Source organism: Oncorhynchus mykiss, chromosome 8, assembly GCF_013265735.2.
Source record: "Oncorhynchus mykiss isolate Arlee chromosome 8, USDA_OmykA_1.1, whole genome shotgun sequence".
NCBI classification, from domain to species: domain Eukaryota; kingdom Metazoa; phylum Chordata; class Actinopteri; order Salmoniformes; family Salmonidae; genus Oncorhynchus; species Oncorhynchus mykiss.
The window spans coordinates 32633327-32639326 of NC_048572.1; the positions used below are offsets into that span (position 1 = coordinate 32633327).

The 6000-nt window shown below is 44.0% G+C and overlaps 1 protein-coding gene across 9 annotated transcripts in view; it reads right to left on the minus strand.

Moving 5' to 3' along the window:
- The window catches only part of myt1la (myelin transcription factor 1-like, a), a 48552-nt gene extending 43029 nt beyond the window's left edge, over positions 1 to 5523 (minus strand). For 5 of the 9 annotated variants that reach the window (XM_036985306.1, XM_036985304.1, XM_036985303.1 and 2 more), the window contains exon 1: positions 4598 to 4924. The gene's annotated coding sequence lies outside the window, so the exon portion shown is untranslated. Of the gene's footprint in view, positions 1 to 4597; positions 4926 to 5159 lie in introns of those variants that run through there. The other 4 variants (XM_036985308.1, XM_036985307.1, XM_036985305.1 and 1 more) reach the window with 2 other exon arrangements.
- Positions 5524 to 6000: the final 477 nt, after the last annotated feature.

The following is a 6000-nucleotide window of genomic DNA, read 5'->3' on the forward strand; positions in this document are numbered from 1 at the left end:
TGTGTGTGTGTGTGTGTGTGTGTGTGTGTGTGTGTGTGTGTGTGTGTGTGTGTGTGTGTGTGTGTGTGTGTGGGGCTGAATTCTCTTTGTAGTGAACTCGTCAAAAGTGGTGCACGACATCCGGATTCTGGGTACCTTTTCGGACGCTGCCCTAATATGACAGGGGTTTTAATTTGACAGTATTTTCTCCTGTCTATGTGACAGTGTGTGGCTCAGATGTCAGACAAGCCATTGGTATGCTGGGTAACTACCCTGGTCTCAGAGGGTTTGGATCCAGTTCTGCATCACAGGACTGAGTGGCATTTCTGGTTCACTGCAGCAAGTCACTGCACTGACTAGCCTCCACTGACTAGCCTCCACTGACTAGCCTCCACTGACTAGCCTCCACTGACTAGTCACATGTGTTTTGATTTGATTCCCAAAATGAATGGGGAAGCAGGGAAAATAGGTGTGGAACCAACCAAAGGACATGAGGGGATGAGATGGCTTCTGCCTGTTAAATATGCAGAGCAGGATTAATCCTTCACCTTAGCTCTGGTTGGCTCTCCTCCCTACAGCCTTGCATCGCAGCACACAATAGGACAGGTTCGAGTGAGAGAGAGAGAGAGAGAGAGAGAGAGAGAGAGAGAGAGAGAGAGAGAGAGAGAGAGAGAGAGAGAGAGAGAGAGAGAGAGAGAGAGAGAGAGGGCATTGGGGGAAGAGATAGAGAGAGAAAGCTCAACTATTTTGCAGTAGCAGGCCACTTGAGTCACTGGTTTCGGAGTAACCTCACTGGCATGGGTTATATGAGAACATTTCTCCGTCCTGAGTTCAAACAGCACGTTTATCTCAAGCTAAAATGTTTCATGATAATCTTATATTGCTAAGCACCTAGCTACTTCATGGGAAAGTTACTTCGTCAGAGAATAAAAGCCAGTCTGGAAAAATCGACTTCATCCTCTATCATCCTCACTCTATCTGCTATTCTATTAATATCACATGTCATTTGATATAATCTGGGTCATGTCAATTGGTTAAACATTTTCATTCAGGAAGATAGCCTTCAATGCTTGAAACTTCTTATGTGGCAACAAACAGATGGTAGTAGAGTATAGGTCTTTCTCTGTCTGTCTGTCTGTCTGTCTGTCTGTCTGTCTGTCTGTCTGTCTGTCTGTCTGTCTGTCTGTCTGTCTGTCTGTCTGTCTGTCTGTCTGTCTGTCTGTCTGTCTGTCTGTCTGTCTGTCTGTCTGTCTGTCTCTGTCTGTCTGTCTGTCTGTCTGTCTGTCTGTCTGTCTGTCTGTCTGTCTGTCTGTCTGTCTGTCTGTCTGTCTGTCTGCCTGCCTGCCTGCCTGCCTGCCTGCCTGCCTGCCTGCCTGCCTGTCTGTCTGTCTGTCTGTCTGCCTGCCTGTCTGTCTGTCTGTCTGTCTGTCCCTATCCCCCTTTTTATGTATACATAGAACAGATCAGTAAAGTTACTCACAGATTCCTGATGGCTTGGTCAGGTCATTACTAACCTTACTGAGCTGCCATATTCCAAACTGATTGGATGTACACAGTACGGTTACCATGTGCAGTTGTGGAACAAGTAATTGGTTATTATTGGGTAGGCAAGGCAACTAGGAGCAGCATAAGACCGTGTTCTCCACTGTTGCGTCTGTCTACCCTCTGTGTTCATCAATGCCAGCTCCCATTAGTATTACATATTATTAGATAGTTCTGTGTTTATCAATGCCAGCTCCCATTAGTATTACATATTATTATATAGTGCTGTGTTCATCAATGCCAGATCCCATTAGTATTACATATTATTAGATCATTTTGTGTTCATCAATGCCAGCTCCCATTAGTATAAAATATTATTCGATAGTTCTGTGTTCATCAATGCCAGCTCCCATTAGTATTACATATTATTAGATAGTGCTGTGTTCATCAATGCCAGCTCCCATTAGTATTACATATTATTAGATCATTTTGTGTTTATCAATGCCAGCTCCCATTTGTATTACATATTATTAGATAGTTCTGTGTTCATCAATGCCAGTTCCCATTAGTATAAAATATTATTAGATAGTTCTGTGTTCATCAATGCCAGCTCCCATTAGTATGAAATATTATTAGATAGTTCTGTGTTCATCAATGCCAGCTCCCATTAGTATTACATATTATTAGATAGTGATGTGTTTATCAATGCCAGCTCCCATTAGTATTACATATTATTAGATAGTGCTGTGTTTGTCAATGCCAGCTCCCATTAGTATGAAATATTATTAGATAGTGCTGTGTTCATCAATGCCAGCTCCCATTAGTATTAAATATTATTAGATAGTGCTGTGTTTATCAATGCCAGCTCCCATTAGTATTACATATTATTAGATAGTGCTGTGTTTATCAATGCCAGCTCCCATTAGTATTACATATTATTAGATAGTGCTGTGTTTGTTCAATGGAAGGACGTGCCATTTTCAACCACAACGACCATTGTGGCAGCAGAGAGTCAAGGACAGGCCAAGAGTGTGCACTCATACAGTCTGCAAGTTTTGTTTACGCTTTGTGTGACGGTTTCTCTCAATATGCTTTATTGTTGTATCAATGACTTTATATGAGTCGTCATCATTATTATTGTCAACAACAACGACGACAACAACCAAAACAACAACAGCAAAAGCAGTAGCAGAAGTAGCAGCAAGAGATTATAAAGTCTAATTCACAAGTATATTTAAGTGTATCGTTGCTATGCTGTGTGCACTAAAGTGTGTGTGATCAGGCCTCATTCACCAGTCTGTCTCTTTGTGTGTGTGTGTGTGTGTGTGTGTGTGTGTGTGTGTGTGTGTGTGCATGCGCGCACATGTGTGCGTGTGTGTGTGTGTGTGTGTGTGTGAGCAGACAGGCCCAACAGAAGCCTGCCTCACAGCCTTGGAGACTGGCTAATAGCATGACACGATTCAGCAATCAGAGTGTCTGTCTGCATGTATACTGGGCTCAAGCCACTTGCAACCCCACCAGATCCTATAGTTAGATTCACCAACAATGAAGGAGGAGTTAAGCCACTGTCCACATCTGTCCAGACAGACAAGGCAGACAGACAAGGCAGACAGACAAGGCAGACAGACAGATCCTCGTAAAACCAACTACAATAGCCATGGTAGTACTGTTAATACAGTTGGTAATTAACACAGTTTCGGATTTCATAGTGAGAATACATTCCATGAAGATGTTGCCACTTTGACCCGAAAGGTTCGATAATGTTGATTAACTCGGCCTCATCCTCAACCATCATCCCAACTTTCCCTCTTTCAACCATCCACACGGAGAAACACTATTATTTCCCATTGGGAATGTTTTTTTTGTGTGTTTTTTTTTTAAAAGCAGGCACACAGTACACAGCATTGCAATGCAGCGAAGGTCTGGATAGCAAAAGGGAATTGATCCCGTATTAAACATAGTCTTTCATTACCCTAGATAGCGGTTGCCTCTGAGTATTCAGACTCCCTGCAGCACAAGGATGTTTCCTTCTTCTTCTTCTCCTTTTTAATGCAACCACACTGTAGGGGTTCGTTCAGCATGGCTGGGCTAACTGGGACGGGGACAGTCCACGGGTCAACGGATCTCAGAAGCCCTGCCATAAGTTTGTCTCGTAAATTCATAAATGGCTCCCTCACATTGGCACACGCAGAACGTACGGGTGACCGTAGCGACGAACCCACCATTCAAGTCAAAGCCATCGCCGTGTGATTGACCGTGAGGTGACAATGCTAGAGATGTTTCTTCCTGTCTGCTCAAAACTGCAGTCGAAGTGTGCGTGACTTTGACCAGGCTCAACAAAGAGGCTCCTTCCAGTTTGTGTTCCACTCCTGGAACAGCAGGATGAGCATTCAGATCAAATGTAGATTTGTTTCAGATGGTATAATCATTCCTGATAGCACAGTAAGTTCTGTGAATAGCTTTTGCAACACTCCCTTTTATGTAGGGGCTTCTATAAACAAAGGCACCTCTCTTACAAAGGGGTATATGTCAGTTTTGCAACTATATATATATATATATAAAAATAAGCTTTTTAAAAGATTTTAATTGGACAATGACTGTATTTGTGGTCGCTGATGGATAGACATTGCAGTTGTTTGTTACAGTATGTCATAGTTACGGTAAGTGTTAGTGGGGCTCATACTAGTAGTGTCCATTGCTGAGGTAACGAGCAACACATCAGGAAGATCAACTTTAGTGGTCGCATCCCTACCTCAAGCCCTTGCATAACTTTGTCGAAACAAAAACAAAACAACAAACAGCAACCGACACACTCATGCAGAGACAACGTTTGTATCCATATATATATATATATATATATATATATATATATATATATATATATATTAGCCTTATGGACCACATTCATCTGTCCTAACTCACAGCAAGTGGCATTTTTCTCATTGCAGGAAAGTAGCTCCACGCCATAATCCCGTCAGAGATGAAGCATGTTGTCAACATTGTGTGCTGGAATGTTTACCACAGCCCTAGTCTCACTATTCACAGTTGACTAGCCTCTCTCTATGTTCATAACAAACACAACTGAGACGACACAACCACAATATAGAACAGGAGCAAGCAAGAAAAAGAAACCTACTGAAATGGCGACGGTAAAGCTCTCTTTTTGCTTCCTCTCCCACAGTTGTCTGAAAGTCAGTCTGCAACCAGTCTCCCTCTCGCTCTCTCTTTCTCTCACACACTTCGTTTTCGACACTGGCAATTTCTCTCTCTCCCTTCCTTTCTTCTCTCTCTTTCTCTCACCTCCCTCTCCTGTACATTCCCTCCTTCCTTTCTTTCACTCTTTCTTTGTCACTGTCATCAGAGTCGGGGTGTTCTTGCTCATTCCTGTAGCACTTGAGAAATGGAGGGAGAGAAGTGAATGAAAGGGGAGCTCTGCAGCCACTTTAGAGAAAAACAAGGGAGGGAGGCAGAGGAGAGAGCGGAGCGAGCGATGGAGACACAGACAGGGAGGAGAGAAGGAGGGAGGGAGGAGGGAGGGGGAAACAGGCAGAGGCTGTATGTAGAATGTGTGAGGCGAGCAGGCGAGAGAGAGAGAGAAAGAGAGAGAGAGAGAGAGAGAGAGAGATAGAGAGACCCTTGTCGAACAAGGCACTGCAGCAGAACAGAACACAACCCAGAGAGGAAGACGTCTGACTTACCCTCCCACCGGTCCCCAACCACCGTCGGCTCTCCAGGCAACCACGGCAAACCCAAGAGGAACCAATGACGACGACTGCTGCCCACAAAGAGAGACAGAGACAGGGAAAGAAAGGCAGAGATGAACCAAGCCAAGCCCACTGCCAAGCCTAGATTCTCTGCCTCTCCTAGCCAGCCAACGGAGCGCTAAGCTGGAATCACATTCCCCACCTCACTCTGTCTCTGTCTCTACCTCCCTGTCTCTCACTCAGTCTCTCTCACTCTCTCTCGTTCTATCGCCCTCCCCCCCCCCTCTCTTTCCTGTATTAATTCAGAGCGGTAGACATTGTGCGGCGCAGGCAGCGGTGGCTCTCTCTCCCCACAGAGCGGTCGTGTCGTCTCTGGAGCGGAGCGTGTGCAGCTGTGCGTGCAGTAGAGGCTGTGCGCCAGGATAGCTCTCGCCTGTGTTTGATGTTGTATTTGGGAATCACTAGCTAATTCACATGGGAACATGATGGAAAATATAAACCAACACCCAGGACTGTTCTGTATGTGAGCACTGTCCTTACACTGGGTGTTCAAGCGTCATATTTTAATTCCCTCTGTTAGTAGTGTGGAAATTTAGATTGCTCATTATTAGTACAGGATCACTGTAAAAACTATTTTTAAGTGGAAGATCAGTGAAATGTTTTGTTAGGGTTAGATATTACTGCACTGTTGGAGCTAGGAACACAAGCATTTCGCTACACCCACAATAACACCTGCTAAATATGTGTATGTGGCCAAAACAATTTGATTTTATTTGATTTGAGATGTAAATGCTTCTTAAGGAAATATAGATTGCCCATTAGTAGTACAGGATCA